The sequence below is a fragment of the Bubalus bubalis genome, chromosome 21 (genome assembly GCF_019923935.1).
Source record: "Bubalus bubalis isolate 160015118507 breed Murrah chromosome 21, NDDB_SH_1, whole genome shotgun sequence".
Classification (NCBI taxonomy): Eukaryota; Metazoa; Chordata; class Mammalia; order Artiodactyla; family Bovidae; genus Bubalus; species Bubalus bubalis.
Window position 1 is genome coordinate 8,295,097 of NC_059177.1, and position 21,108 is coordinate 8,316,204.

At 44.3% G+C, this 21,108-nt stretch overlaps 1 long non-coding RNA gene across 5 annotated transcripts in view; it reads left to right on the forward strand.

Moving 5' to 3' along the window:
• Positions 1-20,865, forward strand: part of LOC123330966 — a 69,931-nt gene extending 49,066 nt beyond the window's left edge. For 4 of the 5 annotated variants that reach the window (XR_006547330.2, XR_006547332.2, XR_006547328.2 and 1 more), the window contains 2 exons: positions 18,240-18,298; positions 19,327-20,865. This is a non-coding gene — a long non-coding RNA (uncharacterized LOC123330966). Of the gene's footprint in view, positions 1-11,437; positions 12,159-18,239; positions 18,299-19,326 lie in introns of those variants that run through there. The other variant, XR_006547333.2, reaches the window with a different exon arrangement.
• Positions 20,866-21,108: the final 243 nt, after the last annotated feature.

Sequence of the window (21,108 nt, forward strand, 5' to 3'; positions counted from 1 at the left end):
CACTCTATAAGAGAAGCTCTGCATAATTAGCATGGATAGAGGTCTATATCAATCAGAATAATTTGAAAGAATACTAAAACTCCAAAGGAGCAGCCAAAACTACTTGTCTCAATAGGAAGGAATCCGATTTCCACTGTGTGGTAAATGAGGAGGCAGTTACAGGAGAAAATCAGCAAAATTAGCAATTCTAGGTCAGCTGAAAAACCAGGTGCCAACCTTTTCCTCCATGAGAGGAAGAAAACTTTGTCATCGAGTTTGACTCTTTTAAGTGCTCTTTCGAGCCACACAAAGGAGACACAAAGCCAAACAAAGGCGTGAATGTACGTTGAGGTGATGGAGCTCCAGAAGGGTCGGAGGGCTCTGCACACATGGGGCGCCCCCGCTGCAGTGGTGGGCAGGGAGGCTGGGGCTTGAGACTCCAGCTGTGGGAGGGGCTGGTGGCTGAGGGGGTGCTCCTTCAGGAGCAGTGAGCAGCTTTCAGTCAAAGTGTGGGATTTTATGAGTGGCTGGAATCACCAAATTGCTTCTTAGTGGTGGAAAGAATCTCAGAAAGAATCTAGTTCCAATGTGCTAGTTCTGCAGGGAAGAATGGGAATCTTGCAGAGAGGGAACTTGCCTGAAGTTCCAAAACAGCTGTTGGCCAAGCTCTCTGGTTCTCAGCAGAGCTCTTTGCGAAGGCCATTGATTGGACCACCACTGGGTTGGTGGTCCTGGTCAGAAATTCTTTTTTTTTTTTAATTTATTTTTATTTATTTATCTGGCCATGCTGGGTTTTCATTTTGGCATGTGGGATCTAGTTTCCTGATCAGGGATGGGACTCTGGCCCACTGCATTGAGAGCTCTGAGTCTTAGCCACTGGACCACCAGGGAAGTCCCTGATGAGAAATTCTTTGGTTCTTTATTACCAAGGGGATGAGATTGAGTACCTGGCATCAGAAAGCATTTGGACTTTGGCATTTGCAGTCTTTGACAATTTCCCTTTGGGTGTGGATATGCAAATTCATTCATTCATCCATACAGTATGTATACATTAAGTAAAATGGGATCATATCAAGTTCTTTTGAGAAACACAAACTTCCTGCAAACTGGAAATTTCCAGAGCTCTTACTGGATCCATGTTTCTTTTTTTTCTCTTATTAACTTTTATTGGAGTATAGTTGCTTTATAATGTTGTGTTAGTTTTTGCTATACTGCAAAGTGAATCCGTTACATGTATACATACATCCCCTCTTTTTAAGATTTTCTTTCCATTTAGATCACTAAGAGCACTGAGTAGAGTTCCCTGTGCCGGGTCCATGTTTATATTAATTGATAGTCATTCATTCACTCAGCATTTATGTATATATGTAATATATGTAATATGTAATATATTTTCCATTATGGTTTATCACCAGATATTGAATATAATTCCCTGTGCTATATAGTAGGACCTTGTTTTTTTTTTGTTTTTGTTTTTGTTTTTCCTGTGCTATGGGCCTTGAAGGATCTCATTCCGTTACCCAACCAGGGGTTGAAACTGGGCCTAAGCATGAAAGCAGCGAGTCCTAATAACTAGAGCACCAGGGAACTCCCTAGGACCTGGTTACTTATCAGTTCTCAAACTATATAATAGTTTGCATCTGCTAATCCCAAACTCCCAGACAACCCATCCTCCAGTTCCTTCCCTCCTGGCAACCACAAGTCTAGTTTGTATGTCCCTAATTCTGTTTGTTTCATAGACAGGTTCATTTGTGTCGTATTTCAGATTCCATATGTAAGTGGCATCAAATAGTGTTTGTCGTTCTCTTTCTGACTTATTTCGCTTAGTATGATCATTTCTAGGTCCAGCCATGTTGCTGCAAATGGCATTATTTCATTATTTGTAATGGCTAGACTACTCCACTCTTACCAGAAAGGTGGGGAGAAAGGATCTGAACAAGTGTCTAGTTCTGATTCATGTAAATGACTTCAAAGTCGCTCCCCAAACTTCCACTCCTCTATAGTTTAGCCGACTCTTGATTTTCGGCACATTGGGCCTTGTTTTTGAGGTCAGCCTGCAAATACTATTGTCCCTTCTACTTCCTCTGGTCTACGTTCTTCCTCTTAGAATTCATTCTCTGAATATTTATTGTGTTCAGAAGCCACTCACTTCTCTAAGCAGACTTCATCCTTTCCAAGTTTGGTGGTGGTTTAGTCACTAAGTCGTGTCCGACTCTTGTGACCCCATGGACTGTAGCCTGCCAGGCTCCTCTGTCCATGGGGATTCTCCAGGGAAGAATACCGGAGTGGGTTGCCATTTCCTTCTCCAGGGGATCTTTCCGACCCAGGAATCGAACACAGGTTTCCTGCATTGCAGGCAGATTCTTTACCGACTGAGCTACAAGGGAAGCCCCTTTCCAAGTTAAAGGGTTATATATTGTCTTTTTCGTTGTGTGAGGGGGTGCTTTCCAGGTGGCTCAGTAGCAAAAAATCTGCCTGCAATGCAGGAGACACAGAAATAGCAACCTACTCCAGTATTCTTGCTCAGAAAATCCCATGGACCAGAGGAACCTGGTGGATTACAGTCCATGGGGTTGCAAAAGGGTCAGATGCGACTGAGTGACTAAACAACAGCAACTTTTTCTTTCTCAGTAGAGTATTTATAAAAAATGATAAATGAAACAGGGAAAAAATTTTCTCTGAAAGTTGTCCTGGGCCTGCTAATCTTAGTTTTTATGCATCGTTTGTTTGGAAAAATGATTATCCCTTGAAAACTGGAATGGATAATGGGAAAACTGGAGATAGCCTTGAAACTGGAATGGGTGTTTTAGTATGGATGCCAACTTCAATGGTGTTTGTCAAGTAACAAAGTATATCTTGAAACTAGGCATTCATTCCTCTTTATTCCAGAATCTTATCCATGGTTATTTAGGCAAAGGTTTAGCACAAAAGATTGATTTTCTGTTTATTCCTTTGGCTTTTATATTGATTGGACATTTGTCCTGTTGTACCAAATATGGTTACTTATATATATGTACATGAATAAAATATGTTTAATAAGCATGCATAAAATATATGAGCTTGAAAACTGTTCCCTGGTGGAACATTAGTGTCTTGGTTGAAATATCTAAGTGACTTCCAGAAGAAATCATTAGTTCCACTCTGGTGTACTTTGTTCCCATGTAGGAGTTCATACTCGATACAACAATGATGCTTAATTTTTTGTCGTTGTTGTTTTACAAGTCCCCTGAGGATTCTAGTGACTCTTATGTACAGGACAGAGTATGAGCTTAGTTGCTCAGTCATGTCCGACTCTCTGCAACCCCTTGGATTGTAGCCTGCCAGGCTCCTTCGTCCATGGGGTTTTCCAAGCAAGAATACTGAAGTGGGTTGTCATTCCCTTCTCTAGGACAGGACAGAATGGATTAAAACAAAAACAAAATCAGCTGTTGGGTTGGTTCCTAGAGGAGCAGACAAGTCTTTTGATTCGATTCCATTATTATGGTGGAGGACCTTTACAATGAAGAAATACAGTTCTGGGGGTAGATTGCAAAAAGGCTCCCTATTACCCACCTCTCTCTGTGTCTTCACCCCTTGTAAAGTGACTTTGCAACTCCTCTCATTGAGAGATGAAGTCCATTTCCCCATCTCTGAATTTGGACTGGCCTCATCACTCATTTTTCCTGTAAAATTTGGTAGAAATAATGGTTGCCAGTTTTGAACCATTAGGTCTCAAGAGTTCTTGGACTGTCAGCTATTCCTCTTTGGATTCTATCTTCCACCCATGTAGTCAAGCCCAGACTAGTTTGCTGGAGGATGCAAAAGAGTGTGGACTAGAACCAAGTCAGTCTGAACATTTCAGATGAGGCCATCAAAGATCAACAAAACTTTCCTCAGCGGCCAGCTATAGACACATGAGTGAGTGTAGCCAAGTTCCGATAAGCCTGACTCAGATATGTAGAACCATTAACCTATAGACTCATGAACAATAGTAAATACGCATTGTTTTAAACAACTAAGTTTGGGGATATTTTGTTGTGCAGTGATAGCTAGCTGATACAAACACAAGAAAGTGAGATTTTTGAGGGAAAGACTCATGTCTGATTCTCTAGTTATTATGTGCTTCTTGCATTCTATTATTAAATGTTCATTAAATTTGTGAATACAATGTGATTAATTGGATTTCCTGGATTGGAAGTCTTTCTAGTGGCACAGATAGAGGGATGCTTATTTCCCTCACAAACCATGTGATTTCTAAAGGAGAGGAATGGATTCTGTAGCAGAGATGCTAGTTTTTTCATAACATCTGCTCCTCCTTTCTTAGTTCTAGGCCCTTAGTTTTCAGTTGGACATATGACTTCCTTAAATAAAGATTACATTTTCTGGCCTCTAGCGCAGATATCGGTATGACTAAGTTCTGGCCAGTGGGATGTAAGTGAAAGAGAAGGGGCATGCTTTGTACTTCCTTCCCTCATTCCTGTCCGATGGGATGCAGATGCGTCAGCTGGCATAGGGCAACCATAGTGGAAACTGAGGAAGAAATATATGCTGAGGGTACAGGGCAGCAAATATAAGGATGTTGAGTCTATGATCAGTGTTCTTGATTACTGCCTCCCTCTTCCTTGTAGGAGAGAGAACTCTTCGTTCCCACTCAGTTGTCTATGTCTGAATCAGGTGCATATACATCCATTGACTTATTTCACATTTCCAGATAAGAATGAATAGGGGTGATGGCAGACTAGGATGGACTATTTCAATTCTCATTTCATTTTACATGGACTACCTGCTGTTTGCCTAGTTCTATTGTCCAAGGTACTAAGTTGAAAAAACAATGAGTCATGTTTTCTCTGGATATTAGAGATAAGATGAGTGTGTGTGCCAAGTGGCAAAATGAACTCTCCTGGCACTCCACATTCCCTAGGTCCAAGGGAAGGTTGATCAGGGAGGTGCGGAGTGGACGGCAGCCTCATGAATGAGGTAGACAGGTGTCCTGGATCTTGGGCTCCACCCTAGCTCTTGCCATCTCCCCAACATGACTTTGTCTTGGTGGGAGAGGGCATCCTGCCAAAGAACAAGGGACTTCTGCAAGGCCGGTGGGGATGTACAGAAGGGACCTGCTGAACAGTAGTGAGGCCAACATGGGCAGGGGAGGTAAGATGGGTCCAGAGAGGAGTCCCTTCAGCACTAAGTTGAGGACTTTGAACTGGAATCTGTGGGTCTGGCCCTAGGGGTTTTAGAGGACAGCTGCAATCTAAGAACCTTATATTTTAGTGAGACTAGTTATGTGACTCTGTGAAGGAACTAGAATCAAGTGGGGCCGAAGGAGGAGGACAGAGACTTAGGTACCAGAGGTAGGGGTGGTGATGGTTCCAGCAACATGGCATTCTTATGAGATGGGGAGATGAAGAGGGATAGATTTTGCAAAGAAAGCTGCAAAACAGACCTGGTGTCTGGACATCAGGGCTTAAAAAGATGTAAGAGCTTAACTTGCCTTGTTTCTTTTGGTTTATTCTTATTTTGTTTTCCTTTCTATTGGAGTATACTTGAGTTACAATGTTGTGTTAGCATCTGCTGTACAGCAAAGTGAGTCAGTTACACATATACATATAGCCACTCTTTTTTAGATTCTTTTCCCATACAGGCCATTACAGAGTATTAAGTACAGTTTGCTGTGCTATACAGTAGGTCCTTATGAAATAGATGACTGATAAGGACCAACTTGCCTTCTTTTCATGCATGGAAATGGGAAGATTGGCATTGCCGATGAGAGAAATGGGCCAGAGAGGCAGGCTCCAGTCTGAAGAGGATTGGGACCGATGTCTAGTCTAGAGACTCTCGTCTGTGCATCGCGACCTGACCATCCTCAGGGGATCTGTTCAGTGGGCGGTTGGCGGTGGAGGGTGGGGATGAAGCTGAGCATGGAAGTGGACAGAGCTCCCTGGCTGCTCAGCAGAGGCAAGTGGGCTGGCACCTGGATCATCTCTCCTTAGAATTAGACGGCCAAGTGATGGAATGCAATCAACAAGGGTAAAGACATGTTTATCTGCAGATCTTTTTGTTCACTGCTGATTATGTGGTACCGGGTGTGGAATAGCTGCCAGGCAGTATTCATCTCTGTCCTCACCCTACAGGGCAGCACACCCCAAAGAAAGATGGATGGAGAGAGGGAAAGCTTCAAAGTGGAGCATGCTCCGGCAAGGATGGGGTTGAACGGTTGAGAGGACCAGCTCTGTGACCTCGGGCAGCCACTGGAACATCTCTGAGGTTCTGTTTGCTCGGCATAAAATAAATAAGATAGTGATAAATAAGGGCTTCCCTGGTGGCTCAGATGGTAAAGAATCTGCCTGCAATGCAGATCTGGGTTCTGTCCCTCAACTGGGAAGATCCCCTGGAGAAGGGAATGGCTACTCACTCCAATATTCTTGCCTGGAGAATCCAAGAACAGAGGAACCTGGCAGGCTACAGTCCGTGGTCGCAAAGAGTCAGATACAATTGAGTGACTTCAGATACAATTGAGTGACTAACACTTCCATTTCCAGTGGTAAATAATAGTAAAATCATTAAAAAAATGGAAGTGGTATGATAGTAATTTCTATGCTCTGTATCTATCATGGCATGCATTACTCACAGCTTAATGTCTTAAAAGGCCGATGCTCATTTGTTGTATTTGTGAATCTGCAGTTTGGGCTGGGTCAGGGGGGGACAACATGTCTCTTCTCCAGAAGATCTGAGCCCTGTGTTGGGTTGGCTGGAGAGGCTGGGTGGGTTGGGCACCCCTCTGCTTGGGGTCTGGGGGCCTGCCTGTGTGCTCCCTCCATCATGGCCCCTCAGAGGTCCAAGAGTGAGAGTTCCAGGAGACAGAAAGCAGAGGCTGCCGGTCTATTAAGGTCAAGGGCTGAGAGCTGGAGTAGTTGTACTCCCAGTGGGTTCAATTGGCCAAAGTAGCTCTTGATTCAGGGGAAGGAGACACACCCTTACCTCTCAATGGAGTATCTCTCTTTTGTAATTTTTTTTTTTTTTTTTAAATTTTTGGCTGCACCAGGTCTTCATTGTTGCACGTGGGACTTGTGCAAGCGGAGTTTACTCTGTAGTTACGGTGCTTGGGCTTCCCTTGTTGTGGAGCACGGCCTGCAGAGCACGGGCTCAGTAGTTGCAGTGCACGGGCTTAGTTCCCGGACCAGGGATCGAGCTTGTGTCCCCTGCATTGGCAGGCAGATTCTTAACCCCTGGAGCACCAGGAGTGTGCTGAAGTCCTCTTTAATTGTTGAAGAGTAAATAATATAATGAACACGGAAGGCTTAACATCCCATGGAGAACATAAGAGCTCAGTAAACAGTGGCTATTGTCATGACTCGAGGTTGTGTCAGGATTATCAGAGAATTTCAGGGTTGAGTAGAGGTGCTGGATTCAATGGCCAGGAAGCCACTGAATGAGCAAGATGGCCTTGCTTTCCTGGATGTGGCGGGAGTGGGGGGTGGCCACCGTGAGGGTGGTAAGGAGTGAGTGTGTGGCAACTCCAGAAAGGCAGCACATGGGTTGAGAAGTTGAGTTGCAGAAGGACAGGGAGAGACTGGAGAGTTGCTGTGGATGAGCAGGGGCAGGGTGGCCAGGCGTCCGGAGGATGCTTCTTCCATGTTCAGGGACAGGGTGGCACAGAGTGGGAGGCAGGCATGTGGGGAGGATGAGAAGAAGGAGAGGGAAGAGGAAGAGGGGAGAGGCAGAGGGACTGAGGAAAAGTGTGAATATCTGTGTGTTTTAAAGGCCAAGTTTATTCTAGGCAAGCTATTTATTTAAGATTTGCATGCAAATGAAAACAGCCAGGATATAAGCTCCTGAGAGGAGGGAGTCTGAGCGGAAGAAGGGTTTACAATTCTCATTTCAGGCTGGTAGATAGGCAGCTGTCTGGGCCAGGCTAAAGGCAAAGCTTCAGCTGGGAGGGCATCTGTTAGGGCAGACGGAGAAGTATTAAGCTTTTTGTTATTGGAAGCAGCGGGCGTGGGTTTGATCCCCGGTTGGGGAACTAAGATCCCGCATGCCACTTGGCGAGTCCAAAAAATTAAAATAACGTAGTCAGTAGTTGGGGACGTCGGTTTTATACCTAAAAGTGAAAGATGACATACAATCCTCCACTCTTAAGAGTTAATATGAAACGAAGGCCATATCAAGAGTAATTTTGGATACCCAAAGAGCTAAAATGTGTATGATTTTTCTTCTACTTAATTGAATAAAAAGAAAAAAAATTAAATTATAGTTAGGGTTAAGAAGTCAAGCCAAGCTCTGCTTTTCCACATGACCCTTAATGCTTCTTTTAAAATAGAAGCTGTGAATGTTTTAAAGAATGAAGTGTTGGTATCCTTGCTTTGTGTGAGCCTTAAGCCTGGACTTGGCTAGCCTGGAGGGCAGCCTGGTGTGTGGGCTAGGCCCCGTGTCCTGAATGCTGGCCCTGGTGGGCGACACTGGTCCTGAAATTTCTCCATCACAGACTCAGCTTTTTGGATAAGGGTTCCTCCCAACACACAGCCACCTTGGACAGACCTGGGTCTTGCCTAGCTGCCTGCTGTCCTGTTTATATATCCCTGAGGGTTTCTCCCTGGGAAATTCTCTTGTCTCTGATTCAGGCTTTTGTATGGTGGAGAAGTTTTTGATTAGTTTATTCCTTACTGTGTCCCCAGAGGCTGGCCAGGAGCTGGCACTGGATCATTTGTTGCACGAATGTAAGAACGAAGGGGGAGGGACTTCCCTGTGGTACCGTGGTTAGGACTGTACGCTTCCAATGCAGGGGGTGCAGGTTTGATCCCTGGTTGGGGGACTGAGATCCCACCTTCCACATCGTGAGGCCTCTTAAATTAAAATAACATAAAAAGTTAAACGCTAAAAAAAAATAAAGAGGAGAGGAGTTTCTTAAAAAAAAAAACAAAAAACAGGAACAATGAAGGGGCATCATAAGGGGGCTAGGTGTGGAAGGGGAGCTCTGGGAGCAAATCCTGGGCATTTCACAGGCTTGTGGCAGCCTCTGTAGGGGGTGCCTGTCATAGGCTTCCCAGGTGGCCTAGGATAAAGAACCCACCTGCCAATGCAGGAGATGTAAGAGACTCGGGTTCGATCCCTGGGTCGGGAAGATTCCCTGGAGAAGGGAATGGCAATCCATTCTAGTATTCTTGGCTGGAGAATGCTGTGGATGGAGGAGCCTGGCGGGCCACAGTCCAGGGGGCTGCAAAGAGTCAGACATGACCGAGCGACTGAGTATGCACTTTAGAGGTCAGAGTGAAGCAGTTCAGATAAATAGATGGCCAAATCCTTGAAAAAGTGATTTTAGTGTCCTTGGGAGGAAACATGGAAGAAAGGAAGGGTTAGTTCCATGGATCCTGGGTAGTTTTTTTTTTTTTCCCCTTAAAACAACTGAGAAGTTTATATTTCTATTTGAAATGCAGAGTGAAACTGTGTATGGCCCTTTAAAAAAGTAGAACGTATTTACTTATGCACAGACCATATGGGACTTTGGAGTGGGTGTTGATGGGACCAAAATAAACTCCCTGGATTCACAGCCAGGAGCAGTAAGGCTGGAGCAAAGTTTCTCTTTCACCTTAGAAAACTTGAATTTATTTTAAACAATTTAAAATAGAGTGGGTTTTCCCATTATGAAATCAGTGCAGGCCTATTATAAAAATTTGGAAAAAACACAGAAAAGACAAAGTCTTGTGTGAACTTTGCTGGAGTGCAGGCAGGTTGCTGGATGGTGGCTGTGGGGATGATACTTGAGACCTTGGGAAATCAGAACCTTGGGGACATTTTGAAGGCAACCTTGAGAGGTGGGCTGTGGCAGGACCACCTCTATCTTCTGGGGTCTGTAGGTCCTCTGTTGGGCTTGGGAAGGGTCTGGACTCTCACCCTGTCCCTGTAACTCCGAGTCACAGTATTCGAGTTTCTACAATCCCCCAAAGAAGACTGGGTCTCTCCTTGGGGGCAACAAAGCAGACTGGTGTTCTGCAAAGAGCATCTATATTCTGCAACAGCAGCAGCTTCTGGAGTGGGTGCAGGGACCACAGGGACAACAAGGAAGCTGTAACCGACCCTGAAGGCCAAGAGGACTTATCCTTTCCTGCAGTAGCTCCATAGGGACCCTTCTCCATAGCGGGCCCTGAGCTGTGGGTACAGTGGTGCATGAATAGGCATGATGCCTGCTTCCACGGATATTACGGTTTAGTTTCTGTTGGCTGAGTTTTATGCTGTAGTCTCACCATCTAGTCCTATCCAGCTCCATCTTTTAGGAAGGGGTCCTCATCACCTTCATTGAACCATTCCAGAATCTTTGGAGTTCTTGAAATAGTCACTCAGTCGTGTCCAACTCTTTGTAACCCCATGGACTGTAGTCCACACGGCTCCTCTGTCCATGGAATTCTCCAGGCAAGAATACTGGCATGGATTGCCATTCCCTTCTCCAGGGGTCTTCTCGACCCAAGGATTGAACCTGTGCCTCCTGCATTGCAGGTGGATTCTTTACCATCTGAGTCGTTAGTCATCCCGTATTTACTTTGCCCCAGAGGCAGATTGGAAGGAAGCAGCACAGAGTCTTGGTGGAGATGGGTATCGAATGCAGGCCCAGAGGTCCTTTCCCTGCTTGTGATGAGCAGGGTGGGGAAGCCAGGTCCAGCAACAGGATGAGTGAGAGCCAGCCTAATTAGTGCCCCAGTCCTGCCCACCATGGGACCCTTTGTGTGTCCTCCGTGATTCTGTGTCCACAAGCCTCTCAGACAATTGGTGTTCTCATTATATCTCCTCTTTACCTCTCAGAAATCTTGAATGCGAAGGGGATAGTGACAGTTTAAACTGGTATCTTACCTAGGGGATTTACATCACAAGAAAGATCCAAACACCAAGGCTGGCTTCTCAGTGGTTAGGAGAGGAGTTTGGAGACAATAGTTTGATGGAAGGAGACCACTTCCCAGGTGGCACAGTGGTGAAGAATCTTCCTGCCAGGGCAGGAAATGCAAGAACATGGGTTCAATCTCTGGGTTGGGAAGATCCTCAGGAGAAAGAAATGGCAATGCACTCCAGTATTATTGCCTGGAAAATTCCATATCCAGAGGAGACTGGTGGGCTACAGTCCACGGGGTTGCAAAGAGTCAGACGAGACTGAGCACGCAAGCACACACCGGAGAACTCTGGATGTAAAAGGTGGAGACTTGGGGGATAAATTTTGTTCACAGTGAACTCATTGCCTCAGAAATTCAGCCCTAAGGAAGCACTTCAAGCATCGCCTGAGTTCCCCATTCCCGTTACAGCACTGTAATGAGAGCTGAGACTAACACAACTCCTCAGCTCGGATTTCCCTTAACAGCTCTCAAACTTTCTGTTGCATCATCCACACAAATCCTGAAAATATTTTAGAAGCACTGCCATTTTGGCATCTAAGTCCTACCACTCATTGTCTCATACCTAGAAGTAATGGAAAACTCTTTTGTCCGTTTATGTTCTATAGAGTTTGGAGAAATACAGCTATTGGATTTTTCGTATATAGCACCACGGGCAGCGCTTGGATCACCACCAAGGAAGGGCTATTAGCTGTGTGAATCAGAAGTCCTGGTTGTTCATAAGCCCTGAAATAGCTCCAGCTGCACATAGTCCATCCTGACCGTCAAATGCAGAGGTTCTGAAGTTTGGTTTTGAAAATATATCTTCATAGCTGGGAGGCAGTTCGTGTTTTGTAGGGACAAGGACTTCATCCCTGTTTCAGGCTCGCCAGGGGTACTTAGAGACACTGCCACTTCCATTCCAGAAATTGCTATGAGATTTCACACAGGGAAAGTGGGACTTGCCCTTTTCATTTATTATTTTTTCTTCTATAGTGACTGCATTTTTTCCCCCCTCCTCTGAAGACAGAGGCTTTCGTGAGATTGAAATGCAGCAATGGTTCAATTCAGACAATAGCTTAGGAAATAAATGGAGACTCCGGTACCAGTTAACCTAGAATCCAATCCTGGGATTGTTTCTTTGGGAAGGAAGATCCTTCCCTTGGTCAGGAGGTCAGCTCTCACTTGAATGTGGGTCCTCTCACTGAGGTGGGTGGGCCTTGCGAGGCACTGCAGCTGACCTTAACCTATCAGTGGGTCATTCCCGAATTCCTCCTTATACCCCATTCTGGATGCCATTTTGGAAAGTATGTGAATCCATCAGGACTCCTGGTTTTGTTTTTTTACCTGTGGTGGATTCATTTCGATATTTGGCAAAACTAATACAATATTGTAAAGTTTAAAAATAAAATAAAATTAAAAAAAAATAAAATTTATTATATAAATATTCCTGCAATAAAAGTTTAAGAAAGATGATGTGAAATTAAAAAAATATATATAATTATTGTTTCTAAACATTGTCATCATTTTTAGATATATCCCTCTAATCATTTTTTAAAATGATTTTTTGGTGACTTTTGTGAATAGATATCATTTTACTTTACTTTTGTAAATTTTTTTTTTCTTTTACCACATTGAGAGGTGTGCAGGATCTTAGTTCTTGACCAGAGATTGAACCTGGGCCCTGTGCATTGGGAGGGTGGAGTCTTAACCACTGGACCACAAGGGAAGTCCTCCTTCTAATCATTGTTATGTGCATGGACTTTGTTAACTTTTAAAACAATTTTGTCTCTACAGTAAATGCAATTTTCATTGTAAGTTTTTTTTTTTTTTTTACTAAACAGTATAGCATACTTTGTAACTAATATTTGTTACTGACTATTCTCGACTGGAATGCAAAAGTAGGAAGTCAAGAAACACCTGGAGTAACAGGGAAATTTGGCCTTGGAATACAGAATGAAGCAGGGCAAAGGCTAATAGAGTTTTGCCAAGAAAATGCACTGGTCATAACAAACACCCTCTTCCAACAACACAAGAGAAGACTCTATACATGGACATCACCAGATGGTCAACACCGAAATCAGATTGATTATATTCTTTGCAGCCAAAGATGGAGAAACTCTATACGGTCAGCAAAAACAAGACCAGGAGCTGACTGTGGCTCAGACCATGAACTCCTTATTGCCAAATTCAGACTTAAATTGAAGAAAGTAGGGAAAACCACTAGACCATTCAGGTATGACCTAAATCAAATCCCTTATGATTATACAGTGGAAGTGAGAAATAGATTTAAGGGCCTAGATCTGATAGATAGAGTGCCTGATGAGGTATGGACTGAGGTTCATGACACTGTACAGGAGACAGAGATCAAGACCATCCCCATGGAAAAGAAATGCAAAAAAGCAAAATGGCTGTCTGGGGAGGCCTTAAAATAGCTGTGAAAAGAAGAGAAGCAAAAAGGAAAGGAGAAAAGGAAAGATATAAACATCTGAATGCAGAGTTCCAAAGAATAGCAAGAAGAGATAAGAAAGCCTTCTTCAGCGATCAATGCAAAGAAATAGAGGAAAACAACAGAATGGGAAAGACTAGCGATCTCTTCAAGAAAATCAGAGATACCAAAGGAACACTTCATGCAAAGATGAGCTCGATAAAGGACAGAAATGGTATGGACCTAACAGAAGCAGAAGATATTAAGAAGAGATGGCAAGAATACACAGAAGAACTGTACAAAAAGATCTTCACAACCCAGATAATCACGATGGTGTGATCACTCACCTGGAGCCAGACATTCTGGAATGTGAAGTCAAGTGGGCCTTAGAAAGCATCACTACAAACAAAGCTAGTGGAGGTGATGGAATTCCAGTTGAGCTATTCCAAATCCTGAAAGATGATGCTGTGAAAGTGCTGCACTCAATATGCCAGCAGATTTGGAAAACTCAGCAGTGGCCACAGGACTGGAAAAGGTCAGTTTTCATTCCAATCCCAAAGAAAGGCAATGCCAAAGAATGCTCAAACTACCACACAATTGCACTCATCTCACACGCTAGTAAAGTAATGCTCAAAATTCTCCAAGCCAGGCTTCAGCAATATGTGAACCATGAACTTCCTGATGTTCAAGCTGGTTTTAGAAAAGGCAGAGGAACCAGAGATCAAATTGCCAACATCCGCTGGATCATGGAAAAAGCAAGAGAGTTCCAGAAAAGCATCTATTTCTGCTTTATTGACTATGCCAAAGCCTTTGACTGTGTGGATCACAATAAACTGTGGAAAATTCTGAAAGAGATGGGAATACCAGACCACCTGATCTGCCTCTTGAGAAATCTGTATGCAGGTCAGGAAGCAACAGTTAGAACTGGACATGGAACAACAGACTGGTTCCAAATAGGAAAAGGAGTACATCAAGGCTGTATATTGTCACCCTGTTTATTTAAGTTATATGCAGAGTACATCATGAGAAATGCTGGACTGGAAGAAACACAAGCTGGAATCAAGATTGTCAGGAGAAATATCAATAAACTCAGATATGCAGATGACACCACCCTTATGGCAGAAAGTGAAGAGGAACTCAAAAGCCTCTTGATGAAAGTGAAAGAGGAGAGTAAAAAAGTTGGCTTAAAGCTCAACATTCAGAAAACGAAGATCATGGCATCCGGTCCCATCACTTCATGGGAAATAGATTGGGAAACAGTGGAAACAGTGTCAGACTTCATTTTTGGGGGGTCCAAAATCACTGCAGATGGTGACTGCAGCCATGAAATTAAAAGACGCTTACTCCTTGGAAGGAAAGTTATGTCCAACCTAGATAGCATATTCCAAAGCAGAGACATTACTTTGCCAACAAAGGCCCATCTAGTCAAGGCTATGGTTTTTCCTGTGGTCATGTATGGATGTGAGAGTTGGACTGTGAAGAAGGCTGAATGCTGAGGAATTGATGCTTTTGAACTGTGGTGTTGGAGAAGACTCTTGAGAGTCCCTTGGACTGCAAGGAGATCTAACCAGTCCATTCTGAAGGAGATCAGCCCTGGGATTTCTTTGGAAGGACTGATGCTGAAGCTGAAACTCCAGTACTTTGGCCACCTCATGTGAAGAGTTGACTCATTGGAAAAGACTCTGATGCTGGGAGGGATTGGGGGCAAGAGGAGAAGGGGACGACAGAGGATGAGATGGCTGGATGGCATCACTGACTCGATGGACGTGAGTCTGAGTGAACTCCGGGAGTTGGTGATGGACAGGGAGGCCTGGCGTGCTGCAATTCATGGGGTCTCAAAGAGTCGGACATGACTGAACGACTGATCTGATTTGATCTGATTTGTGCTTACTAAATACTTTATTTACTTAAGTGTTCCTCAACTGAAGGTTATTCAAGTTGTTTCCAAATTATCATTATTATAACCTGTAATGAATGTCTTTGTGTACATTATGTTGTGACATTTAGGATGATTTCTTGAAAGATATATTCCTAGAGGTAAAAATTCAATAATCTATGGGTTATAGGTGCTTTACTGATGTTTAACATCAATAACATTAAAGTTCTGAATCGATAACATTTAATAACATTAGGAGGATTTCTTAAAGGATACGTCAATAACCTTAAAGTTCTTAATCAATAGCTCTAAATAAATAACATTAAAGTCCATGTTTAACAATTTGTAATTCTGACTTACAAAGCTTTTTTGAGACCATGAATCACTGTGACATAGAACTCCATGACCGTATGTATTAAGACCCTGCTTGTCCATTCATCGGAGAAGGCAATGGCACCCCACTCCAGTACTCTTGCCTGGAAAATCCCATGGACGAAGGAGCCTGGTAGGCTGCAGTCCATGGGATCGCTAGGAGTTGGACACGACTGAGCGACTTCCCTTTCTCTTTTCACTTTCATGCATTGGAGAAGGAAATGGCAACCCACTCCAGCGTTCTTGCCTAGAGAATCCCAGGGACGGGGGAGCCTGGTGGGCTGCCGTCTATGGGGTCGCACAGAGTCGGACATGACTGAAGCGACTTAGCAGTAGCAGCAGTATCCATTCATTTTCATGCTGGGAAAATTGGGAGAAGAGAGAGCCCTTTCTTAGCCAGATGCTCTTCTCCTTGGAATCTCCAAGCTCACCCACAGGTCTCCTGAGGTCCGTGCCCAGTTCTGCCCAGACAGATGGCTTTTGCTCTCCAGTTATTTGGCAGAAAATGTAACTGGAAACTCAGCCGCCCAAATCTTGTCCAAGGCCTGGTGTTTTCAGATTGCTCGAAGAATATTATCATGGACTCGATGCTTGTGTCCCTCCAGAATTCATATGTCGAAGCTCTAGCTGCCAGCATGATGGTATGTGGAGGTGAGGCCTTTGGGAGGTGGTTATGTGTATGTCAGGTCGTGGGAGTGGAGCCCTCAAGACGGGTTTGGTGCCCTTGTGGGAAGAGAAGGCAGCCTGTTTTCTTTCCACGTGAGGATACAGTGCAAGCCAGGAAAGGGACCCTCATCAAGAACCAAATCTCTGACTTTTCAGCCTTCAGAACAGCGAGAATAAAGGTTTGTTGTTTAAGCACCCAGTGTATGGGATTCTGTCAGAGCAGCCTGAGCTAAGGCAAATGTGCAGGTCTTCCACGCCTTTAGGATTTCTCCATTTTATTCTTGGATGGAGTCGGACCACCACAGCTTACACCAACTTGTTCTGGGTCTCTCTAGTTATTTTTTTTATTGAAAAAATTTCATTGAAGAATAGTTGATTTACAAGGTTGGGCCAACCTGTGCTGTACAGCAAAATGATACACATATATGCATTCTTTCTTTTATATTCTTTTCTGTTCTGGTTTATCATAGGATAGTCATCGAATAGATATCATTAAATCTAGTTCCCTGTGCTATGCTGCTGCTGCTGCTGCTAAGTCACTTCAGTCGTGTCTGACTCTGTGTGACCCCATAGACGGCAGCCCACCAGGCTCTGCCGTCCCTGGGATTCTCCAGGCAAGAACACTGGAGTGGGTTGCCATTTCCTTCTCCAATGCATGAAAGTGAAAAGTGAAAGTGAAGTCGCTCAGTCGTGTCTGACTCTTCCTGACCCCATGGACTGCAGCCCACCAGGCTCCTCTGTCCATGGGATTTTCCAGGCAAGAGTGCTGGGGTGGGGTGCCATCGCCTTCTCCGCCTGTGCCATGCAGTAGGACCTCATTGTTTATGTTCTGGTTCCTTTAAAATGACTCTGAGTTGTGTTTGGCATGTTGCTCCTAGCCCCCTGGGGAGAGGAGGCTCTAGCTTTCCTGCACTTCCTCAGGCAACAGCCTCTGGAGCAGCTTTGCCACTTCTCAGCCACCATCTTGTTTTCATTGATGATACCCAACACGGTGTTGCTTAACCAGCCAGAGTTCTTCCCAAAGTCAGATTGTCTTTAGCAGTGGCATAAAACCTCGTATCTTTTTGTCATTTTTATACAGTTCATGCAGATCTCACGGCAAGGATACGGGGGTGGTTTGCCATTCCCTCCTCCAGTGGACCACATTTTGTCAGAACCCTCTGCTAAGACCCATGTGTCTTGGGTGGCCCTGCATGGCATGGCTCATAGCTTCATCGAGCTATGCAAGCCCCTTCACCACGATAAGGCAGTGATCCGTGAAGGGGGACATGGACATGAATTTGGGCAAACTTTGGGAGATGGTGAGGGACAGACAGGCCTGGCACGCTGCAGTCCATGGAGTTGCAGAGTCGAACATGACTGGGTAAAACGGAACAACAACAACATAAAACCTCAGCAGACTAGGTTATCCACCAGGTCCTTCATACACAGTTAGGTGTCCCGAAGACTTACTGCTTTTTCATTTTCTGTATACCCATGGAGAATTTAATAGCAGGACATCTAGAGAAGGAGCTATTTTCCTCTCCATGCAGGATGTACATTTTGTGTTTGGTCTAGTATTGTCTGTGTGAATTGCCTGCCTGGGGATGGGGGACTCTAAAGGCCTTTATCTGGCCTCTTCTTACAGCGACTCTTGTAAACTCACCTTATTTCTGCCTTTATGTTGTCTTTATTTTGTCTCCAATTGTTGATTTATTTAGTTTGATTTGCTGAATAATAAGCACTCTTGTAAGCTGCCTCCAGTAATTTGGGAAACTAGATGGGATCCAAGCATGTCCCATAAAAAGTGTGATTTATTGGGTCAAAAGATGTGAATGCTTTTGAGGCTGTTCTTACATGCTGCCAATTAGCTTTCCTTTTCCTGATGACTTCCCAGGGCTGTCATCTGTTTTTTTTTTTTTTTTTTTTTTTTTTGGACTTTAGGCTGGGGCTAATGTAAGCAGCCTTTAGTGAACTGATACTAATGGGTCTTAAAAAAACTCTTAGCCATGGAATAAGTGAATTAGTGTAGATTGACTTGATTGGAAGATGCCATGAATGTCAGGTCAGTTTTTTTTTTTTAATCCATCTCTGTCTCCCCTCTTTGCAGGGGAAAGAGTGCTCCCTTGGAAGCTTGCTCTGCTGCTGACTGATGCAGGGGGCTTTCTAGTAAGTGCTCTTGGGATCCATACCTGTGGAAGGGCAGGAGCAGGGCTGGGCAGAGGGGGAAGCTGAGCTGCGATGAAGTATCAGTGATCCTCAGAATGGTGCCTCAGGTAGCTCTGAAGCTGGGATCGCCCCTCAGAGTTGTCCCAAGATCGGAGGAGAAGGTTCAGAAGGATCGGCCAGTGGAGTCAGCTGCTCTTAAAAGTATGCGTGACCATGGGCGAGGCAGTCGCCGCAGGGGCCCGAGAGCTGAGCGTGGCCTGCCGGGAGCTCTCCTCCACGCAGGAGGGGGAATGTGTACATTAGTCCTACAGGGAGACAGTGTCTCCCAAAGGAAGCCTTCAGAGATCGACTGATTTGGGGGCGTTGCTAGGCCCATGGGGGATTTTTTTGCAAGAGCATTTCACCTGCATTTGTGAACGTTTTCCCTTCCGTCGGCGCTTGCTGCCACCTGCGATTTAGGAAACCTGCCTCATGCTTAGCCTTCTGATTTTATAATTACCTTTCCAGAAAAATAACCCCATCCAGGTGTTTTGTAACACAAAACAGCAAGGGAAATTAATTTCAATTAGAAGGGGAAAAATACAAATTGAAGTGGAGTTGTGGAAAGAAGCAAACAAAAAAAGTCCAACATGCCTTTCTTTGAGTGTACTTCATTTACGTAATTAAATGCCCGCAATGCGACAGAAGCATTGGCAGTGGTGCCCTTTAAAGATCGACATTTAAAAAATACATGACTCCATGGAATTTGGAGCTGTGCTGGCTGCCTGGCACACATCTGGAGATAAAAGGGATGGGGAGGCAGGAAGGCTGAGTGGGAGCCTCAGAGACACAAACAAGCGCCCTTCTTTTGTGTTCTCACACTTGAATTTTTTTTCTTAGCGTAAGAAAATGAGCCTTATAAAAACGAATTCAAGTTAGTTTCCAGCATTTTGAAGGGATATTGAGGGAACTGAGGGCGAATGTTGACTTATGGGCTTTATTGAACGAGAAAAATTTCAAGCTCTTGTCTTCTCTCTCTCTCGAATGAGGAAATCCTGGATCTTGTTTTCTCTGGCTGGCCTGGCTGAATTTCAGAGGAGATCGTGTATCACTGGGCAGAGGGAGCCCTCCTCTCGAGGAGCTGGCAAAGCTGGCAGGAAGCAAGAGAGAGACATGCTCATAAAGGAAAAGATGGACCCATTTCTCAACCAAGACCCATGTCACTAAGAAGCAGCTGGTCCTCGGGCTTCTGGAAGGGGCGGTGGGTGGCATGCTTTGGCCCCTGCTTAATGTTCCAAATGAGCTGACCCATTGTAGATTGAGTGCTCAGGAAAGCTTGGCACAACCAAGGCCTGTTTTATTTATTTTTAAAAATGTTATTGCAGTACAGTTAATTTACAAGTTAATTTCTGGCACATAGCAAAGTGACTAGTTATACACATATATATGCATTCTTTCTCATTATGGTTTATTACAGGATATTGAATATAGTTCCCTGTGCTATAAGTAGGACCTTGTTGTTTATCCATTCTATTAATATATATATATATATATATATTAGTTTACCTCTGTGAATCCTAAACTTCGACTCCATCCCTCCCCCCTAATCTCCTTTGGCAACCACAAATCTGTTCTCTATGTCCATCGAGTCTGTTTTTAGATATGTTCACTTGTGTTTTATTTTAGAATCCTCATAGAAGTGATAGGAGTTGTTTTCTTAAATGGTTAAGTCTCCAGGAAGCTGCCACACCATCTCTCAAACAATTACACAGCCTTCTTCCCTGGAGACTTTTTCTGACTTTCCAGTTCTGGTCTTAGACAGGAAACTGAAAACTGCCAAATTTATTCTTCTTGCTCTGCCCCAAATGTTCCATTCTAACATTAGCTCACACGTAACGAGGGGAGTGCTGACATAGGGGAAGCATTAAGGGTACAAGGAACTGGGCCTCTCTCCCCGTGGTTAATACTGACAGCTGGGGAGTGGTCTGGCCTGGAAGGACACACACGTGTAAGTCATGCAGAAGACGAGCCCCCTTAGCTGAAGTTTTGTGGGTTGACTTGGGCTTCCTCATGTTTTTGCAAAGGGCAGGAAGCCCACTTTATGCTCTGTATAGGTTCCTATATTTATTTATTAAAAAAAATTAAAAGAGAATTTTTTTTTGACCTTGTTACATGGTATATGGGATCTTAGTTCCCCAAACCAGGGATTGACCTGTGCCCTCCTACATTGGAAGCATGGGGTCTTTACCACTGGACACCAGGGAAGTTACACGATTCCTACATTTTTTGATGCTTGTCATTATTCTATGAGTTTAAGATTATAGATTGACCATTTTGGAGCTTTTTGCACATCTGTGCACCAATCTGTGTAACAGGGCATTGATTAACTTCAGTGCTACTAGAACACATTTTCCTTCTTATTCCTTTGAAAACAAGACCTATCACAAACCTGACTTAACACAGATCAAATTAGATGCTATGATGCACTCATAATGGGGACCTATATTCTTGCCTGGAAAATCCCATGGACAGAGGAGCTTGTCAGGCTACAGTCCATGGGGTCACAAAGAGCTGGACATGACTTAGTGACTGAGTATGCACGTATAGCACAGGCTGCTGCTGCTGCTAAGTCGCTTCAGTCGTGTCCGACTCTGTGCGACCCCATAGACGGCAGCCCAATAGGCTCCTCTGTCCCTGGGATTCTCCAGACAAGAACACTGGAGTGGGTTTTCATTTCCTTCTCCAGTGCATGAAAGTGAAAAGGGAAAGTGAAGTCGCTCAGTCACGTCCGTCTCTTCACGACCCCATGGACCACAGCCCACCAGGCTCCT